The sequence below is a fragment of the Mixophyes fleayi genome, chromosome 4, assembly GCF_038048845.1.
Source record: "Mixophyes fleayi isolate aMixFle1 chromosome 4, aMixFle1.hap1, whole genome shotgun sequence".
Classification (NCBI taxonomy): domain Eukaryota; kingdom Metazoa; phylum Chordata; class Amphibia; order Anura; family Limnodynastidae; genus Mixophyes; species Mixophyes fleayi.
The window spans coordinates 8,163,411-8,187,571 of record NC_134405.1 but is presented as its reverse complement, the minus strand read 5'-3'; the positions used below and the strand labels follow the sequence as shown (position 1 = coordinate 8,187,571).

Genomic DNA, 24,161 nt, shown 5'->3' with positions numbered 1-24,161 from the left:
AGAATTCATTCAGCACACATCTCTGGTACTTTATCACCATAACTTTTCTTTCCCTATTTAATGTTTTATCTAGGTGCATAGAGGGGAATACTTTGCTGATATCTATTCAAAAGCTTTCTTGTATTACATGTTAAGTAGCAGTTCCATATAATCATTATAGTTAGTACAAAAAGAATTAGTAACAATGGGTGAATCAAGATATTCATAGCTTTTTTCATGGAATAAGATCCATTAACAAATATGTCCCACCAATGATGCGATAATCCATCTTTCAATTCCGAGGTTAAATGTACTAGTTCACCTGCCTCTATTATTGTAGTCATTTTTGCATGATGAGTAAAATAATTTACCTCTTTTAGGTGTTTATCTAATAGTTGAGTATTGTTAATTTGAAATAATAAGAAGCTGTAGGTTAAATGATACATTCCTATCTTTAAGTTTGTATTCCTCCCCTTTCAATGTTACCTGTGTTTCGGTATCTGGTAAAAATATATGTTTTCCACTTAATTTCCACTGATTTTTCCACTTAAAGATTGTAACATTATATAGACATCCGGAGAATGGTGGGTGCTTACCTATGGCCTGTAAGCCTTCTTTCATTGTACTTATTATACAGACTACTTGTGGTGCTATCTCGATGTACATATCCTTACTGGGGTCATGTAAGGTCCATTTACACGCACTGGTGGGGTGTTGCAGTTGACAGGGCTCATATATAGGCGAGTGTTTATTGCACACTATACCTCTGTTAGTTTTTGTACATTATGAGGTATCATGAGTCTGATTTGATTCTAATTCTATGTAGGATCCTTTCATAGTGGGTGTCCATAGCTGGGTACCCCCAGATGGTGTGTACAGGGGTACTGGTAATATCATAAATTTACAAACTGTCTTTTCTTGCGTAACATTAAACACCTCTAGTACCCCTGTGCAGGCTTGTTCTGAACATTCTACCTTTGTTGTGCTCATCTCAAACCAGAGCGTGTTGGTCAAGTTAAATAGTGACCTATAGAATTCTTCATGTTTACCAAGGAATTGGGTTTGGGTGACTTGTTTCTGCATTACCTGTGCTATTACCTGCATATTGCACACTGTCCAGTCAAAGATTTTAGTAATGTTTCTGTCCAATTTAACCTGTGTAATTTGTGACTGGTTGAAAATCTGAAGCAATTCTTGAGTTACTCTTAAATGTTGCTGTATGGGTGTATAAAGAGTGGGCATCCAATCAGCCTGCATATGTACTATTTTATCCAACTGGTGACCTGCATTGCTCATCTTGCTACTGATGGTTTCTATGTCAATTGAATTCAATACCCCCATTCCCGTTCCAGTGCCCCCTAGTAGTGTATCATACCACTGACGCTTTCTATCGGGGTTCACCGATACTTCTATCAATCACCTTCAATGTCAGTCAGATCTTTCTTTGTTTTCAGTCGACTGGTGAACAGAAAATACTCAACACCTGTATGATATAAGGCTGAGCAGCTTTTATTCTGTTACAATTTGTGACCGCTTCAGTGTCTATTTTTATACATGTAAGTCTAGGGGTATAGATGCTGAACAACCAATTATAAGACAGTAAATTATGAAAGAAAGTCAATCAACAATTATATATATTGCAGTTTTCCAACAAAGTTCAAACAATTCTATCTTCTTTATGCATTATCTCTTTCCAGGTTTTCTGCCAATACTCTTGTGCTGCTCTGTGCAGAACGCTTCGCTTTACTAACATATTAGCTCCTAAAGCTTAGCACATGATAGATATTAAATCAATAATCATACAATTTCACTTTAACAACTTGCTACAGTCAGAGTATTTAAATGGCTTCTCTCCTGTGTGAATCTTCCAATGTTTTTCAAGAGATGACGTTCGGGTAAAACATTTGCTACATTCAGAGCATTTATATGGTTTCTCTCCTGTGTGAATCCTCTGATGTAAAACAAGATTTTCCAAATGGGTAAAACACTTGCTACATTCAGAGCATTTAAATGGTTTCTCTCCTGTGTGAATCCTCTGATGTACAAAAAGATCAGATTTCTGTGTAAAACATTTGCTACATTCAGAACATTTAAATGGTTTCTCTTCTGTGTGAATCCTCTGATGTTTAATTAGTTTTGATTTACATGAAAATATTTTGTCACATTCAGAGCACAAATAGGGCTTCTCTCCTTCTATATTCATCATGTGTTTGACAACAAACTAGTTGTCGAAAGTTTCTCCAATTCAAAAATGAAGTTAGCTGCTATACAGAAGTATTGATCACTAGTATGTCTGACTTGTATGTGAGTTTTTTTGGAACACTCAGATGCTCACAGAACAAGGAAATTTTCAAGATGTCTTCTGTTATTAATGGGAATCCTGCTCATTAATTCATCTGTAAGCAAAATTAATTATACAATTAATGATACATTAATGAAAATGCTTTAACAACGGCAGTGTTATATTAGATAAGGAATACAAAAACTATTTTATACATTAACAACTATGAAACAGACATTGACCATTGTTTTTATTTTGTGTACATCGATACAGAAACATACATACTTAATTGAAAACTGTAAAGGCCTATCTATACACTCAAACAAGGCAAAAAAGTTGTGATATATCCATACAGGAGATAATGTTATTACCACAGACTCACTATTAATTAAGCATCTTACATAATTAGATGTAAGTGTTACTCCTTTGAATAAATTTCACAAGTACACTAAGGCAGATAAAGGGCTAGATTTACTAAGCTGCGGGTTTGAAAAAGTGGGGATGTTGCCTATAGCAACCAATCAGATTCTAGCTGTCATTTTGTAGATAGTACTAAATAAATGAAAGCTGAGATCTGATTGGTTGCTATAGGCAACATCCCCACTTTTTCAAACCCGCAGCTTAGTAAATCTAGCCCAAAGTGTTAAAAATGAGGAACTCTGGAGTCATGTAAATATATAATCAGTAAATCATGTGGCAGCACCTAAATGGGGGTCCTGTCCAGTACTAGAGGTATCTAATAAAGTATCCACTAAGTACATATTTATATATCTTCACATGAATAAAATTATGGCACTAAGTGATTACTGAATATTAAGTGGTAAACAAATAACAATCAAATAAATTAACACCATACAGGAGGTTGCTCTTTCCTTGGACACCTGTTCCAGGTATGTATCTATAAAGTATCACACAAGAAAAAGCACCAAACAGTGTAGTGTTATCAAACAAATTTAAAAAAACAATGATGTGCTCTAATCAATATCCGTATCACAGGAAATTAGATATAAGATTGCGATATCTGTTGTCTTCTTCAAATATTTGGCTAAAAAATCTCTTCATAAAGCTCAGTTTTGCTCGTAAAAATAATAGAGAATATCATAGTGAAACACTATGTTTTACTCTTTTTTTTGTGTGATTGTTTGCATTTATTTATATATTTTTTAATGACAGAATTATTGCCACACTATATTCAATATCATGTATTCAACTGATGGCTCATGAAACTTTTTGGACCATAACCTTATTTGTACAACACATTTTTTTCTTTGAGATTATGGTAGAACACATTTATAACAATACAATATCTACAAAATAATATCTCAAAATATTTGTGTATATATCAGTATATTCTTATGTATAATATAATTACCTTACTCTGAAGATTTCTCCTTCTATCTCTTTCCCTCCTGATCATTCTTACTGTTCCATCCTTCCAGCTCTCCAGCCACCAACTCACTAACACTGGGCTGATACTGCCTATTTATAGTCATTCCTCCCCATCTCTCTTCAATAGTTCCCGGGAAAACTAAAAGGTTCTCAGACTGTTTGTCTCCAGGTCTCGCATGTCAATCACATTGACTTGTAAATGACGTATAAACATTCCTAAGGTCACTGAATACAAAGGAAAATTCTAATTACACCTTGGCAGGTGGTAAAATCTTGAATTCTAATTAGATCAGCACAGTCTCTGACATCCTGTTATGTCAACAAATGGACCTTTATTTAGGATTTGTCTATTGTGTAGGCAGAGGGTGTGAGCAGAAAGACCTGTTCTACATATCAGCAGTAACTCTGATATCAATATGATTCACTGATAAAAATAAGACATAATACACAGATTTGTTTTACTGCACTGTAAGGACGCACATCTGGGACATGTCTCAAAGGGACACCCCTTTATCCTAATAATAATAATAATAATAATAACCATTTATTTTATTTTACAATTAAGAGACAATTGGGTTATTTTTCTATTTTTTATTTATTTAGGTGGATTTTATTTTAATTTTGTATGTTGGATGGTAATAAATAATTTGTAATTATTAACTGGATGTGTGGTATATAACTTAGGGAACCTGTTTGTGCTTTTTTTTTTTCTTTTTGAAGATAATATAAATGTACATTGATATTTATAATGGTTCATGAATATCTAACTACTTTGCAACCATGTGGGAAAGTAGATACATATAATGTACAGTGTATTTTCAGGATATTTAAAGTTCAAGACAAGTTAACCCAGCTTCATTTTGCTATACAATATTTACTAATGATAATTAAAAGTGCAGGATATACAGTGCAAATTAGTGTAATGAAAAAAATATAATTCTGTTATGTTGCAGAACTAACTATATAAACATACTTAAGGTAAAAACGCATAACACATGTATAACACTACAATATTTGCAAAATAATATACACAAAATATTGTTTATGTATCTTGTTATGTGTAATACACTTACCTTACTCTGAAGATTTCTCCTTCTATCTCTTTCCCTCCTGATCATTCTTACTGTTCCATCCTTCCAGCTCTCCAGCCACCAACTCACTAACACTGGGCTGATACTGTCTATTTATAGTCATTCCTCCCCATCTCTCTTCAGTAGTTCCCAGGTTGCCCAGAAGGTTCTCAGACTGTTTGTCTCCAGGTCTCTCATGTAAATCTCATTGACATGTAAATGAGGTATAAACATTCCTTAGGACAAATACTATGAAGGAAAATTCTAATTAGACCTTGACACCTGGTAAAATCTTGCATTTTAATTAGATCATGACAGACTCTGACATCCTGTTATGTCAACAAATGGACCTTTTGTTTATTATCCATCTATTATCTAGGCAGAGAGTGTGAACAAAAAGACATGTTCCAGCACAAAGCTGTATATATGTACAGGAGATAATGGACTTCTCATCTACTCACTATTAATGAAGCACTTTACATATTTAACTGTAGGTGATGTTCCCATGAACAAAATAGACAATAAGTTCACTTAAGAATGTAATTTGATAAATAATGAGGCACTCTGGTATCTACATCTAATGTATAAATCTCTATTGTATAACAAATTTAATCCACATGATTTGTCACAGTAACCAGAGCAGCAAACTATAACATTAACAAGTGAAAAGTGCTCCTGTGATTTCCAATGCAAATTGTGTTTGCAAAATCAGAGATGGCTGCAGTAGTACAAATAATATGGAATTATATAACTTGATGATATAACTTGGTAACTACAACAGATTGAAGTGATACATTAGGGACTACTACATAATTATATATTGGACATCTGAAGGGATGTAGTTTGAACACACACTAATATACACCACTATTTAGTGGAATTTTCTGAGAATTTATAGGAATATTAGAATATATAAAACACATTTTCAGATTATCATCTGATTAATAGGCCATCATCTTCATATTAATTACCCCATGGAGTCAATATCTGTAGTGTTCATAATATTATGCAATTTTATTATGATAATTCCCAATATTTATTATTTTTATAGTTATTATTCCATACGTATCATCTCAGTTTTCATCTCTATTGAGCTTGTTTTTTTATTTCGTGTAGAGCTCAATTTAGATATTGATTGTTTGTGCAGCTGTTTGGATAGATTTTATAAATGTTACCCTAAATGATAACCTAGGCTGAGATACATTTAATGGTGCTAACTCATTATTATACATCAATGAATTTAAATATTACAGGTATTTATAGTAACACGGTCCGAGCTCTCAATCTCACAGGGAAAATGATTTGGTTCTCATTGAAAGACAGTGAAATTAATATTTAATGCATTTGCAGGCGTGTACTAAGGGAATAGGAAATTGCCATAAAAGACACATGTCACATCTCAGACATGTGTGAGTGACAGCTGTCAATATAACGTTCAGGGATTACTGCAGCGTCATTCAGTAATTACAGTGTTGGCTTCGCTTGGCAAACTATTACACTAACACAACTAAAGTACACCAGGGAAACACATAAAGTACATTACATTTATCTGCCCGACAGATAGGGTGAGGTAAATATTAGATAAAGATCTTTCATGGGATACAATAAGATATCATAGAAATATTTATTTAGAAAGCATACAGCATTCCCAGGTCCCAGCTGTAAGTGGTTATGGGACACCTATAGAGGATTATCACATTGTATACTGTCACAGCACATATACCAGCAGTACCATGTCACATTATAGTATTGTATATTGTACTCTGCTAGGTATCCTGGAACATGGGAACTCCGTATTAACCACATGTGACTCCTCTGACATGAGATACTGGCTTCATGTGTTGTTCTCATGGAGTGTTGGTTTTATTCATATTATGAACATACAGGTCTTCTTTTCTGCTGATCTAATCTATGCTTCCAAAACAGGTTTTGCTATAACTTGTAACTGTGTTGTAGTAAAAGGTGCTGTCACAGCACGTTTATCATCATTTAACTGAAGTACAAAAATCACAGTACATAAGGAGCAGGACTATAGCATAGACATAATATACAGGGATCATTCTCCCTGAACTCTCACATACAGTTTACAATCAATCTCTGTTGACTCAGCAGTAACATAGTAGAAGTAAGGAAATAAATATCTCACTCTTATAAGCTCACTGGTTACAATGTCATAGGACATAATACTAATGCCCTAGAGAGCACTACACACTGACATATTGGCAGAGAAAGAAGAGAAAGTAAGGCAGGCTGGTTACAATGTCATAGGACATAATACTAATGCCCTAGAGAGCACTACACACTGACATATTGGCAGAGAAAGAAGAGAAAGTAAGGCAGGCTGGTTACAATGTCATAGGACATAATACTAATGCCCTAGAGAGCACTACACACTGACATATTAGCAGAGAAAGAAGAGAAAGTAAGGCAGGCTGGTTACAATGTCATAGGACATAATACTAATGCCCTAGAGAGCACTACACACTGACATATTGGTGGAGAAAGAAGAGAAAGTAAGGCAGGCTGTTTACAATGTCATAGGACATAATACTAATGCCCTAGAGAGCACTACACACTGACATATTGGCAAAGAAAGAAGAGAAAGTGAGGCAGGCTGGTTACAATGTCATAGGACATAATACTAATGCCCTAGAGAGCACTACACACTGACATATTGGCAGAGAAAGAAGAGAAAGTAAGGCAGGCTGGTTACAATGCTCAAGCAGCTGGCACATGCAGAGGAGATAGAGGGGGATGAACAAATCAATGTCTCTTCATGTGGATGTTACGTGGTACAAGCGGGGACCAATTCTGGTTTTACTCTCCTCCCCCCAGTCCCCTCTCCTGCAGGACCCCTTGTGATGCTGGAAGCACTATCAGATGCAGGACATAAAAGTGGATACATCTCTATACGTACAAAGCGATGACTGCAAATCTGCAGCAGGATTATATATGACCTGGATGTGACCAGCAAGAGCATCCGAGCACTGTAAGGTTACTGGATACTAACCATCTTAGTAGTAACATTTATTGTAGACTTTACCACCTCTAGCTGATACACTTCACCTCCCGGTGATAGATTTAGAGATAACACGATGATGGATGCAGATCAATATTCCCTCTATGGGGTACAGCCAAACATTATTTATTGGGATCCCCGGCACATGGATATAAAGGATCCGCTTCTGTCTAATAATCGTGGTCACCATACTGCACTGTAGTCGTCCAATCCTATGACAGCAAAACATTCATAACCCTGTATGACCCAGACCAGCACTTCCTCCTGACATATTTTTAAAAATATAGATTTTCATGGAAGCGTAATATTAAACGTCAGACCAAGACCTATCTAAGCATGTGTGATATGTGGGCGTGAAAGGGTTAATTAAAACAAAACTACCTGATCTATCTAGGAATAAAAAAATGGAAAAAGGTGAAATAAATTCTAATCAGAGTCATCATTTACAGTTCACCTCATGCCGCCCCCTGCACCCAAATCCACACATATACACTGACACCTAAGTACTGTTAACCCAATCAACTTCTTATTGATATTAAAACAACTATTTTCTCCTATGGTTGCATTGTCCTGCCCTAATCAGGCTGCCTATTTCTACAGCAAAATACTTACTTCAGCCCTAGACAATAAAGTTCCAGCTACCACATATAGTCTCTGATGATACAGTCTCCATCTCCAACTACTGCCCTATTTCTCTCCTCCCATTTGTCTCCAAACTACTTGAGCTATTAGTGTACAAACCCCTATCTCACCTTCTCTCCTCTTACTCCATTCTTGACTCTCAGCAGTCAGTTTTCTACTCCCAAGATTCCACTGTAACAGCTCTTACAATAGTGATTATTGATCTACTAACTGCAAAGTCTAAGGCGAAAATTTATCAAGCTGAGAGTTTCCGTCAGATTTAAAAAGTGAGATGTTGCCCATAGCAACCACTCAGATTCTAGCTATCAATTTGTAGAATGTAATAAATAGAGGGCTGCTGCTACAAGACCGATCTTCCTCTCTCACCGATCCACATCTGCTGCACCACTTTCCATCTCTACATTGGATCCCTGTGTCCTCCAGAATCCAGTTCAAATTACTTGCCTTTATTTAAACCACCTCTCACTCCCACCTACAAGACTTCTCCCGTGTTGAGCCCCACTTATGGAATTTCTATAATTCTATACCCTTTATTTTCATGTCTGCATGTATTTTGTCTACCTTGTATGTCCCTGTTATATCTATGTCCTGTCTTCTGTACTGTACTGCACATGCTAATGGCAGACTGGAAAATAATCATAATTACAAAAAAAAGAACTATGGGGTGTACTGTGTTTAATTGCTGTTAGTCCAGATAATAAAACTTTAAATCCTTTACATGTCATATGAGTTAGAAATCTTTAATAGATGTACTAAACTAAAGTCAATACAGTATTATTTGGTTGTTAATTACTTTACATTAATTAGTATAGGCATAGGATTTTTTGAGGAATTAAATATTTGCGCTAAATTATGTTTTTTTTTTGCGACATATCACAGTTGCAAACATTTGCTTCATCCATTTATTCAACAACAGATTTAGAGTGATTTTAATTTTTTCACATAAGATGCCATGACAACACATGATCATTAAGAAGATGGCTGACAATGAGCAGACATGACTGTATGAGCATGAGCTGTAATGAATTGCAGTTTCCATAAGTTAAAAAACTTTAAATTATTTGCAGGCCGTCCTATTTATTACCTTTATTATATATACTAAACTAAAGTCAATAAAGTGTACTTTGGTTGTCATCAACTTTACAGTTATAAGGATAGACATGGTCGTGGCATTTTTAAGGAAATAAATGGTTGAGTTAATTTTTTTTGCGACATATAACAGTCACATAGATTTAGTACATTCATTTCTATAATAGAAGGGTAAGAATGATTTCAATTTTGTCAATAAAATGACAGGACAACACATCATTAAGATAATACAGAAAATATGACTGACAATAAACATACATGACTGCATGCGTCTGCTATACAATGAATTATAATTTGCCAAATATCTTGTACATTTTCCTATATGATGTTGACAATTTAACTATATAATGTCGACATTGTAAATCTGTTGGATATGTTATGTGTCAAAATTTCACAGGGCGACATTATGTATGTGTAGATATTAGTTATGTCGACATTACAAGAGTGTAGACATTATAAACGTATCAGCAATATTATGTGTCCACATTTTAGATGTTGAAATTTATAATGTGTAGACATTATTACCGTGTTGACATTATTTTGGTCGACATTATGATTTAGACATTTTACATTCCAAAACTTCTTCAATTTCATTGAAGACATTTCTGCTACATCCCTCTAATACATTTGCTCTATGTTAATAAGGATAACTGGTCTTTGCAGTGTATTTATTATTGGTTCTCATATTGTCAGCATCACACAACCCCTTAAATATCACCTCTGGTTCCATCTTCTAATATGTAGCAGAGTGCACAATATTCATTAATACTGAAAAAAGATGTTAGTTCCATAATCAAAAACAAAAATTCCACATGTATCATGATCTGTTTTTATTCAACATCAAGTGTTATAGAAACAGCCGCCAGTAATATAATGGTAATTACAGATATTGTGTTAGTATTGTTCTTCCGTCTATATGCAGGTCAGCGCTGTATGATCTGCATCTCTAAGAAATACATATGAAGGACCTTTACAAGTAGACTAGGAAGCATTGTCTCCTCTTTGAGGCTTATTTAATAACATGGTGTGAAGAACAAGGATTTGCTATAACCCATAGCAACCAGATATCAGCTATTAGCACTCTAGTATCATCAAAACAACAAAGGAGATGATCTGATTGGTTGTTATGGGATACAGCAACCAAGACAGCAATAGAAAGGTATGAGGGTAATAATAAGGAGATGTAACAGAGACCAATAGGTGCACATGTATTGTGGAACAGGGCAGTGTGCAGTGTTAGTTTAGATATGTTTGGTAGTCATAGCTCTGCCTGTCATAGAAGGAATCCCAGTACTGAGAAGAGCTACTGGAACTCTCTTCTGGATAGAATGTTCTTTATTCTACTAGTTCCTTTACCTGCATGAGCAGAGCAGCTGTATATTACAGAGCTCAGGAAGGGCTGCCCCATTGTCATTGTGTGATTGTGTAGTGCTGCCCTAGAACATTACAGTTAGACCATTCCAGATGGAAAATGCCCCCAAGTCCCCTTGCCAGACCATTATAGTCTTCTCTGACATTAAAATGGCCTTGATGTTATATAAAACACTTGTCAGATTGAAAACAATTAAAGCTGCATATCCCTTATATGCATATTATGATGATACAACCAGATAATTTGTTTATGAAACATATGCTACACTCAGTACCTCAGGGTGACTCCTGCGCATGAATCTTTTGTTGAGTGACAAGTGATTTCCTTTCAATTTAACACTTGCTGCATTAAGACCATTTAAATGTTTTCTCTCCTGTGTGAATCCTCTGATGTACAACAAAATATGAATTATGAGTAAAACACTTTCCACATTCAGAGCATTCAAATAATTTCTCTCCTGTGTGAATCTTCCAATGTTTTTCAAGAGATGACATTTGGGTAAAACATTTGTTACATTCAGAGCATTTAAATAGTTTCTCTCCTTTGTGAATCCTCTGATGTGCAAAAATTTGATTTCTTTGCAAAATACTTGCTACATTCAGATTATTGAATTGGTTTCTCTCCTGTGTGACTCCTACCATGTCTATAACATCTGAATTTTTGGTAAAACACTTGCTTCATTCAGAGCATTTAAATGGTTTCTCTCTTGTGTGAATCCTGTGATGTCTAAGGAGATGTGAGTTTTGGGTAAAAAACTTGCTACATTCAGAGCATTTAAATGGTTTCTCCCCTGTGTGAATCCTCTTATGTGCAACAAGAACTGCATTCTCTGTAAAACACTTGCTACATTCAGAGCATTTAAATGGTTTCTCTCCTGTGTGAATCCTCGTATGTACAACAAGAGTTGAATTATTTGTAAAGCACTTGCTACATTCAGAGCATTTAAATGGTTTCTCCCCTGTGTGAATCCTCTTATGTGCAACAAGAGTTGAATTATTTGTAAAGCACTTGCTACATTCAGAGCATTTAAATTGTTTCTCTACTGCGTGAATCCTCTTATGTACAACAAGATTTGAATTAGTTGTAAAACGCTTGCTACATTCAGAGCATTTAAATGGTTTCTCTTCTGTGTGAATCCTGTGATGACTAAGAAGATGTGACTTTTGGGTAAAACACTTGCTACATTCAGAGCATTTAAATGGTTTCTCTCCTGTGTGAATCCTCTGGTGTAAAAGAAGATGTGAGCTTTTGGTAAAATGCTTGCTACATTCAGAGCATTTAAATGGTTTCTCCCCTGTGTGAATCCTCTTATGTGCAACAAGAGTTGAATTATTTGTAAAGCACTTGCTACATTCAGAGCATTTAAATGGTTTCTCCCCTGTGTGAATCCTCTTATGTACAACAAGAGTTGAATTATCTGTAAAGCACCTGGTACATTCAGAGCATTTAAATGGTTTCACTCCTGTGTGAATCCTGTAATGTGCAATAAGATTTGACTTTGTGGTAAAACACTTGTAGCATTCAGAGCATTTAAATGGTTTCATTTTTGTGTGAGTCCTCTGATGTATGATCAGTTGTGATTTATAAGCAAAACTTTTGTGACATTCAGAGCAGAGATAGGGCTTTTAGCGTATTATTGCTTTGCAACTTATTTGTAGATGGTTTCTTCTGTTCAAAAATGTGTGAATCCGGAAGAGTTTATAAAGAACTTATGTCTGTAGTGTATATGACTTGTAGATGAGGGTATCTTTTTGGAACACGCAGATGTTTAGAGTACAGGGTGCTTTCCAAAACGTCTGTTTTTAGAGTGATCCTGCTCATTAATTCACCTGTAAGAAAAAAAGCATACTTATAGTAAGAAGCCAATGACATTAATGAATGCATTTTAACAGTAGTAGTGTTATATTGTGTAAGGAACACAACAATATTTTGTACACTAACAAACATGACCCAGTCATTGACCATTGTTTTTATTTTTGTGTACTTTGTCAAACAAACATAAATACTTAAAACAAAACTGTGATGGCTTATCTGCACACCTACGCAAAACAAAAACCTGTGAATTATCCGCACATGTGATGAAGTACTCACCACCTTCTCATTATTAAATTAAGTAACTTACATATTTGTTGTAGGTGGTGCTCCTGTGAACAAAATTCACAATAAGTGCACCACTGAATTAAAAGTGTTCAAAATGAGGTAGAAAATCATGTGGCAGCAACTTAAAGGTTGGTCTGTTCCATTACTAGAAAGGTATACCTAAAAAAGTGGCCACTGAGTGCATTTTATATAAATTGGCTCAGGAAACTCTTTGGGCCTTAATCCTAAACAATTGTGCAACAAATTTGCACAAAGACCGAAAACCCTTACTTCATATGATTAAAACACTTAAAAATACTCAGATCAAATTGATCTTAATGGAATATTAATTCCTTAATTTTTTGTTTTTATTTCAATTTCTTAATTATTTGGGAAGGGATTTGCTGCTCCAATAATAAATTACTGTGCAAAAATTAAAACACCCAAAACTTCAAAAAGAAAAAAAATAATTGAAAACAGGCTCCCCAAAAAATATACATTTCATCCAAATAATCATTTAAAAATAAATGTTTTATTAACATCCAAAAATACAATATTAAAGTAAAATCCACCTAATTAAATAAAAAATAGATAAAAGCACCCAACTGCCTTTTAATTATAAAATAAAATAAGAAGGTTAATAATTCCAGTGGTACACACAATGAATTTTTCTCATTCATTAATATTTTCATGAATTGTGTAAAAGTTTCTAATCACGGATATATCCTATACAAAGGAAACTTCACTTCAAGTGCTAATTGCAGGTATTCTTCTGTTAGACTGTTAGGGAGTAAATAATATCCCTCTTACATATCAGAAGCATAGATGGTATCATTCAGCTTTCAAGGCCAATTAAAATCAGTTATACTATATATATATCATAAAACAATAAAGCATTTTTTTATTGTTTTATTTTTTTTATGATATATGTAATATTTCTGCCATGCTGTTTGATATCATACTAGTGGAAATTAATTGATTGTATCACATGTTATCTGTGATAAAAAAAAAGCCATAATTGGTCTGCTCTAAGTTAAAATTTGGTTCAACTGTCAATTCCACATATCTGAAGAAACTGCAGTGTGATTATGCAGGGAAACACGCAAAAGGAATGATTTGTTTGACCAGAAAAGTGTAGCCTGAATGGTCACATATGTCCTTATTGAATTTGGTAAAAGAGAGACCTGGGTCCCGACGTTGCTAATCATACACAGCAAATACACTGAGCCGTGATAAGGTAACAGATGGGGAGCTGTGTTTTATGTGGTGCTGGGGAGACTGAATTATGAAGCACTTCGGGAGGCTGAATATACTAATTGCTGTATACTAAGTAAAACATTGATCTTATTTGCCCCGAAAGCAGCGATCTGGATAACACCATCTATGCCTCTGAGTTATAAGAGGGATGTTATGTTTTCCCTAGTAGTCTAATAGAATAATACCTGCAATTAGCACTTGGAGTGACTTTTCCTTTGAATAGGATATATCTGTGACAAATAATTATTTACACAATTCGTGGAGATACTAATGAATGTGTATACTCTGCTGTGTGCACCAAGAGAAATATTAACCCATTTATTTTATTTTATGAATAAAAGGCAATTGGGTTCTTTTTCTATTTTTTATTTTAATTTTGTATGTTGGATGCTAATAAACATAATTTGTTAACTTATTAATTGGATATGTGGTATATAATTTGGGTAGCCTGTTTGTGCATCTTTTTTTCTTTTTGAAGATAATATAAATGTACATTAATATTTATAATGGTTCATTAATATCTCAACTACACTGCAACCATGTGGGAAAGTAGATACATATAATGTACAGTGTATTATCAGGATATTTAAAGTTCAAGACATGTTAACCCAGCTTCATATTGCTATACAATACTTAATAATGATAATTCAAAGTACTGTAGGATAAACAATGCAAATTAGTGTAATGAAAAAATTATAATTCTGCTAGGTTGCAGTACTAACTATAAAAACATTGTTAAGGTAAAAACGCATCACACATGTATAACACTAAATTATTTACAACATAATATACACAAAAATTTGTTTATGTATCTTCTTAAGCGTAATACACTTACCTTACTCTGAAGATTTCTCCTTCTATCTCTTTCCCTCCTGATCATTCTTACTGATCCATCCTTCCAGCTCTCCAGCCACCAACTCACTAACACAGGGCTGATACTGCCTATTTATAGTCATTCCTCCCCATCTCTCTTCAATAGTTACCAAGATAACCAGAAGGTTCTCAGACTGTTTGTCTCCAGGTCTCTCATGTAAATCTCATTGACATGTAAATGAAATATAAACATTCCTAAGGTCACTGAATAAATAGATAAATTATAATTAGACCTCAGCAGGTGTTAAAATCTTCTAATTAGATCATCACAGTCTCTGACATCCTGTTATGTCAACAAATGGACCTTTTGTCTAGGACTCACCTATTGTCTATGCAGAGAGCGTGAGAGAAAGACCTGTTCTAAATATCAAGAATAATTATATACAGTAATGATCTGCATCTCAGGTACAGATACAATTATTCTGTTGCTAATTGATTTTCTATATAAAAAAACCTCTTATGTTAGTTCCACATTGCAATATATATTAAGCTGACCAACTAACGACCTATTCCTCCACTTCTGGGTCTTAACATGACCAATTGCTATGCTTTCTGTTTGTGTTGTAGCTTATCTGCACTAGGGATGTGCACCAGCCACTTTTGGTGTCTCGTGTTTTGAGTTTTGGATTCGAATTTGCTTGAGGTTTTGGGTTCGGATTTGTTTCGCAAAACACCTGACGAAAGGTTTTGGTTCGGATTTAAGGTTTTGGATTCAGATTTATTTTGAAAAAAACATAAAAAGTGCTAAAAAACTGTTTTGTGTTTTTTTTTCACTCCTACGCTATTATTAAACTCAATAATATTCAATAACAATCATTTCCACAAATTTCCAGTCTATTCTGAACACCTCACAATATTGTTTTTAGGCCAAAAGGTTGCACCGAGGTAGCTTGAGCACATAATGCCAAAAAAAGAGGTACAAGATGGAATTGTTCTGGGCCCTCCCTCCCACCCCTCGCGAGATTCGACGCGAGACTTGGACGACAGAGCCTCGTTTTCATTTTTTTTGCCCGCCGGAAATATCCGAACAGTGCTCGGATCCCTTTCGGAATCCGAGCCCGCTCATCTCTAATCTGCACGCAGCATATATATATATATATATATATATATATATATATATGGAAAACTGTGTGAAACTTGTAAGAGATTCACTAATATTATGGTAAAAACAATAAGCTATAGCAAGTTAGATTAATACTTAAATGAAAACTGTGAACATACATAGCTGTGATATATCTACACAGGAGATAATGGACTTGTCACCTAATCATTAGTAATGAAGCAATTTACAGGTTTAGATGTGGGTGGGGCTCCCCTCAACCAAATAGACAATTAGTCCACTAAAGTAGAAAAAGTGGTCAAAAACTAAACACTTGTAAAATACTAATCTTTATTGTATACTAACTTAACACTATATGTTTTTTTACAATAACTCCAGCAGTGAAATATAAAATTAACATGTGATTTAAAATGCAAAGATTGCTGTGAATCCTCTATATAGTCTTTGGACTTTAAAGTACATAATCATCTCTATTAATAAACATATCATATTATAAAGAAAACTGGGTGTGGGGTTTAGTATGAAGCCATGTTACGTTCTTTATCCCCATCACCATATGATGGCCCTTTAATATTTTTTTCCAGGTAAGTTAACAATTGTCCTTTATATTTGTTTATTGAGATAATTCACAGGTGCTTCCTGGTATAAGCAGATATATCTGTCTGTTGTTAGTATTATTCAGTTTAAAGCACAAATGTATTATCCTCAGCGGATAGAGAAATCACATAAATATAAATACCAGTGGGTTATCCCAGTTTATCTCATGTTTATGTCTTATTTTATATGTCTCTCTATGAGGTGCTCTCCCAGAACAACGTGTTACTATTACAGGGAGGAAAGGGGATATAATTCTGTATTGGAGACGCTCTCATTCCACACTGATGTCGTAGCATAGAGACATTTACATCCCTATTTTTATTTATATCTATTAAAAGTATATTTTATTTGTCAGACCATTCTCTTACCAAGTTATATATTAAACTTTTAATGAAAGTGTGATCAGTAGTAATAGAAGAAATGTGTAAGAATATAAAACAGAGGAAAGGACGTCACCCCTTAGGTGCTCATTACCTAATTATTGTGTTCTATAGTTCTTCCACTATGTTGTATCAATTTTCACTGTTCACCTACTGAACAATTACCTCTCCCCTGTGTACTATTACCTCTTCTGTGTACTATTACCTCTTCTGTGTACTATTACCTCTTCTGTGTACTATTACCTCTCCTGTGTACTATTACCTCTCCCCTGTGTACTATTACCTCTCCCCTGTGTACTATTACCTCTTCTGTGTACTATTACCTCTCCTGCGTACTATTACCTCTCCTGTGTACTATTACCTCTCCTGTGTACTATTACCTCTCCTGTGTACTATTACCTCTTCTGTGTACTATTACCTCTCCTGTGTACTATTACCTCTTCTGTGTACTATTACCTCTCCTGTGTACTATTACCTCTCCCCTGTGTACTATTACCTCTTCTGTGTACTATTACCTCTCCTGTGTACTATTACCTCTCCCCTGTGTACTATTACCTCTTCTGTGTACTATTACCTCTCCTGTGTTTTATTACCTCTCCTGTGTACTATTACCTCTCCCCTGTGTACTATTACCTCTTATGTGTACTATTACCTCTCCTCTGTGTACTATTACCTCTCCTGTGTACTTTTACCTCTCCCGTGTACTATTTCCTCTCCTGTGTACTATTACCTCTCCTGTGTACTATTACCTCTCCTGAGTACTATTACCTCTCCTTTGTACTATTACCTCCCCCCTGTGTACTATTACCTCCCCTTTGTACTTATACCTCCCCTGTGTACTATTACCTCTCCTCTGTGTAAGTTATATAATTCCATATTATTTGTACTACTGCAGCCATCTCTGATTTTTCAAACATAATTTGCATTGGAAATCACAGGAGCACTTTTCACTTGTTAATTTTATAGTTTGCTGCTCTGGTTACTGTGACAAATCATGTAGATTAAATTTGTTATACAATAGAGATTTATACATTAGATGTAGATACCAGAGTGCCTCATTATTTATCAAATTACATTCTTAAGTGAACTTATTGTCTATTTTGTTCCTGGGAGCTCCACCTACAGCTAAATATGTAAAGTGCTTCATTAATAGTGAGTAGGTGAGAAGTCCATTATCTACTGTGCATATATACAGCTTTGTGCTGGAACAGGTCTTTTTGCTCACACTCTCTGCCTAGATAATAGATGGATAATAAACAAAAAGTCCATTTGTGGACATAACAGGATGTCAGAGTCTGTCATGATCTAATTAAAATGCAAGATTTTACTAGGTGTCAAGGTCTAATTAGAATTTTCCTTCATAGTATTTGTCCTAAGGAATGTTTATACATCATTTACATGTCAATGAGATTTACATGAGAGATCTGGAGACAAAAAGTCTGAGAACCTTCTGGTCATCCCGGGAACTATTGAAGAGAGATGGGGAGGAATGACTATAAATAGGCAGTATCAGCCCAGTGTTAGTGAGTTGGTGGCTGGAGAGCTGGAAGGATGGAGCAGTAAGAATGATCAGGAGGGAAAGAGATAGAAGGAGAAATCTTCAGAGTAAAGTTAGTATGTTTATATAGTTAGTTCTGCAACATAACAGAATTATATTTTTTTCATTACACTAATTTGCATTGTATATCCTGCACTTTCAATTATCATTAGTAAATATTGTATAGCAAAATGAAGCTGGGTTAACTTGTCTTGAACTATAAATATCCTGATAATACACTGTACATTATATCTATCTACTTTCCCACATGGTTGCAGTGTAAATAGATATTCATGAACCATTATAATTATCAATGTACATTTATATTATATTCAAAAAGATAACAAGAAGCGCAAACAGGTTACACAAATTATATACCACACATCCAGTTAATAATTACAAATTATTTATTACCATCTAACATACAAAATTAAAATAAAATCCACCTAAATAAATAAAAATAGAAAAATAACCCAATTGTCTCTTAATTGTAAAATAAAATAAATGGTTATTATTATTATTATTATTATTATTATTATTATTAGGATAAAGTGGTGTCCTTTTGAGATATGTCCCAGATGTGCGTCCTTACAGTGCAATAAAACAAATCTGTGTATTATGTCTTATTTTTTATCAGTGAATCATATTGAAATCAGAGTTACTGCTGATATGTAGAACAGGTCTTCCTGCTCACACTCTCTGCCTACACAATAGACAAATCCTAAACAAAGGGTCCATTTGTTGACATAACAGGATGTCAGAGACTGTGCTGATCTAATTAGAATTCAAGATCTTACCACCTGCCAAGGTGTAATTAGAATTTTCCTTTTTATTCAGTGACCTTAGGAATGTTTATATGTCATTTACAAGCCAATGTGATTGACATGCGAGACCTGGAGACAAACAGTCTGAGAACCTTCTGATCATCCCGGGAACTATTGAAGAGAGATGGGGAGGAATGACTATAAATAGGCAGTATCAATAGAGCACATCATTGTTTATTTAAATTTGTTTGATAAAACTACACTGTTTGGTGCTTTTTCTTGTGTGATACTTTATAGATATATACCTGGAACAGGTGTCCAAGGAAAGAGCAACCTCCTGTATGGTGTTAATTTATTTGATTGTTATTTGTTTATCACTTAATATTCAGTAATCACTTAGTGCCACAATTTTATTCCTGTGAAGATATATAAATATGTACTTAGTGGACACTTTATTAGATACCTCTAGTACTGGACAGGACCCCCATTTAGGTGCTGCCACATGATTTACTGATTATATATTTACATGACTCCAGAGTTCCTCATTTTTAACACTTTATCTGCCTTAGTGTACTTGTGAATTTTATTCAAAGGAGTAACACCTACATCTAATTATGTAAGATGCTTAATTAATAGTGAGTCTATGGTGATAACATTATCTCCTGTATGGATATATCACAACATTTTTGCCTTGTTTGAGTGTATAGATAGGCCTTTACAGTTTTCAATTAAGTATGTATGTTTCTGTATCAATGTACACAAAAATAAAAACAATGGTCAATGTCTGTTTCATAGTTGTTAGTGTATAAAATAGTTTTTGTATTCCTTATCCAATATAACACTGCCGTTGTTGAAGCATTTTCATTAATATAACATTAATTTTATAATTAATTTTGCTTACAGATGAACTAATGAGCAGGATTCCCATTAATAACAGAAGACATCTTGAAAATTTCCTTGTTCTGTGAGCATCTGAGTGTTCCAAAAAAACTCACATACAAGTCAGACATACTACAGTGATCAATTCTTCTGTATAGCAGCTAACTTCATTTTTGAATTGGAGAAACTTTCGACAACTAGTTTGTTGTCAAACACATGATGAATATAGAAGGAGAGAAGCCCTATTTGTGTTCTGAATGTGACAAAACATTTTCATGTAAATCAAAACTAATTAAACATCAGAGGATTCACACAGAAGAGAAACCATTTAAATGTTCTGAATGTAGCAAATGTTTTACACAGAAATCTGATCTTTTTGTACATCAGAGGATTCACACAGGAGAGAAACCATTTAAATGCTCTGAATGTAGCAAGTGTTTTACCCAATTGGAAAATCTTGTTTTACATCAGATGATTCACACAGGAGAGAAACCATATACATGCTCTGAATGTAGCAAGTGTTTTACCCAATTGGAAAATCTTGTTTTACATCAGAGGATTCACACAGGAGAGAAACCATATACATGCTCTGAATGTAGCAAGTGTTTTACCCAAAAGTCTCATCTTCTTAGACATCAGAGGATTCACACAGGAGAGAAACCATATAAATGCTCTGAATGTAGCAAATGTTTTACCCGAACGTCATCTCTTGAAAAACATTGGAAGATTCACACAGGAGAGAAGCCATATAAATACTCTGACTGTAGCAAGTTGTTAAAGTGAAATTGTATGATTATTGATTTAATATCTATCATGTGCTAAGCTTTAGGAGCTAATATGTTAGTAAAGCGAAGCGTTCTGCACAGAGCAGCACAAGAGTATTGGCAGAAAACCTGGAAAGAGATAATGCATAAAGAAGATAGAATTGTTTGAACTTTGTTGGAAAACTGCAATATATATAATTGTTGATTGACTTTCTTTCATAATTTACTGTCTTATAATTGGTTGTTCAGCATCTATACCCCTAGACTTACATGTATAAAAATAGACGCTGAAGCGGTCACAAATTGTAACAGAATAAAAGCTGCTCAGCATTATATCATACAGGTGTTGAGTATTTTCTGTTCACCAGTCGACTGAAAACAAAGAAAGATCTGACTGACATTGAAGGTGATTGATAGAAGTATCGGTGAACCCCGATAGAAAGCGTCAGTGGTATGATACACTACTAGGGGGCACTGGAACGGGAATGGGGGTATTGAATTCAATTGACATAGAAACCATCAGTAGCAAGATGAGCAATGCAGGTCACCAGTTGGATAAAATAGTACATATGCAGGCTGATTGGATGCCCACTCTTTATACACCCATACAGCAACATTTAAGAGTAACTCAAGAATTGCTTCAGATTTTCAACCAGTCACAAATTACACAGGTTAAATTGGACAGAAACATTACTAAAATCTTTGACTGGACAGTGTGCAATATGCAGGTAATAGCACAGGTAATGCAGAAACAAGTCACCCAAACCCAATTCCTTGGTAAACATGAAGAATTCTATAGGTCACTATTTAACTTGACCAACACGCTCTGGTTTGAGATGAGCACAACAAAGGTAGAATGTTCAGAACAAGCCTGCACAGGGGTACTAGAGGTGTTTAATGTTACGCAAGAAAAGACAGTTTGTAAATTTATGATATTACCAGTACCCCTGTACACACCATCTGGGGGTACCCAGCTATGGACACCCACTATGAAAGGATCCTACATAGAATTAGAATCAAATCAGACTCATGATACCTCATTATGTACAAAAACTAACAGAGGTATAGTGTGCAATAAACACTCGCCTATATATGAGCCCTGTCAACTGCAACACCCCACCAGTGCGTGTAAATGGACCTTACATGACCCCAGTAAGGATATGTACATCGAGATAGCACCACAAGTAGTCTGTATAATAAGTACAATGAAAGAAGGCTTACAGGCCATAGGTAAGCACCCACCATTCTCCGGATGTCTATATAATGTTACAATCTTTAAGTGGAAAAATCAGACACATATATTTTTACCAGATACCGAAACACAGGTAACATTGAAAGGGGAGGAGTACAAACTTAAAGATAGAAATGTATCATTTAACCTACAGCTTCTTATTATTTCAAATTAACAATACTCAACTATTAGATAAACACCTAAAAGAGGTAAATTATTTTACTCATCATGCAAAAATGACTACAATAATAGAGGCAGGTGAACTAGTACATTTAACCTCGGAATTGAAAGATGGATTATCGCATCATTGGTGGGACATATTTGTTAATGGATCTTATTCCATGAAAAAAGCTATGAATATCTTGATTCACCCATTGTTACTAATTCTTTTTGTACTAACTATAATGATTATATGGAACTGCTACTTAACATGTAATACAAGAAAGCTTTTGAATAGATATCAGCAAAGTATTCCCCTCTATGCACCTAGATAAAACATTAAATAGGGAAAGAAAAGTTATGGTGATAAAGTACCAGAGATGTGTGCTGAATGAATTCTTGTTCTACCTATATGGGGTCCTTATGATACCATATGATGTAAATGTAGGTACTAACTGTCTTCTGCTGAGTATCACCATGACTTATAGGTAGAAGTTAATTGTTAATATTTAATCAAAGAGGGGAGTGTTAGAGTGAAATTGTATGATTATTGATTTAATATCTATCATGTACTAAGCTTTAGAAGCTAATATGTTATGCTATAACTTTAAGAGAAATTAGCAGATATTATGTTCAGTTTAAAAGACAAATTATTCAAGGTTATGAAACTACATAGCAGGATGTTCTCATGAACAGAAACAGACCAAGGACACGCAGTAAAGCGAAATGTTCTTCACAGAGCAGCACAAGAGTATTGGCAGAAAACCTGGAAAGAGATAATGCATAAAGAAGATAGAATTGTTTAAACTTTGTTGGAAAACTGCAATATATATAATTGTTGATTGACTTTCTTTCATAATTTACTGTCTTATAATTGGTTGTTCAGCATCTATACCCCTAGACTTACATGTATAAAAATAGACGCTGAAGCGGTCTCAATTTGTAACAGAATAAAAGTTCTCAGAATTATATCATACAGGTGTTGGGTATTTTCTGTTCACCAGTCGACTAAAAACAAAGAAAGATCTGACTGACATTGAAGGTGATTGATAGAAGTATCGGTGAACCCCGATACCCCAACAAAGTATTTTACCCACAAGCCAGCTCTTGTACAACATCAGAGAATTCACACAGGAGAGAAAACAGGTATTTGGTCTTAATGCAGCAAGTGTTTTAGTGAAATAGAAAGGAAAGCACTTGTCACTCACCAGAAGATTCATACACAAGAGTCACCCTGAGGATCTGAATGTAGCATATGTATCATATTTAGGTTATCTTGTTGTATCATCATAATATCCATACAGGGGATATGCAGTTTTAATTGTTTTCAATCTATAAGTGTTTTATATAACATCAAGGCCATGTTAAATGTCAGAGAAGACTAGAGAGGTCTGACAAGGGGACTTGGAGGCATTTTCCCTCTGGGATGGTCTAACTGTTATGAACTAGAGCTGCAATACACAATAACACAATAACAATGGGGTAGCCCTTGCTGAGCTCTGTAATATACAGCTGCTCTGCTCATACAGGTACAGGGACTAGTAGAATAAAGAACGTTCTATCCAGAAGAGAGTTCCTGCAGCTCTTCTCAGGCGATGATTGTGAAATACAATCATATGACAATTATCTAATCTGTTTTGCTCATGAATTGTGCAATGATGGAAAATTACTAAATACATGTCTCTTTTTATGCAATTCTATATTGTGCAACACGTTCTCTTAAAAGTACAGACCCTAAAC

General features: G+C 34.7%; 1 pseudogene; it reads right to left on the bottom strand.

Annotated features, from left to right (window-relative positions):
• Positions 1-1,786: 1,786 nt before the first annotated feature.
• The window catches only part of LOC142149624 (uncharacterized), a 168,859-nt pseudogene continuing 146,484 nt past the window's right edge, over positions 1,787-24,161 (bottom strand).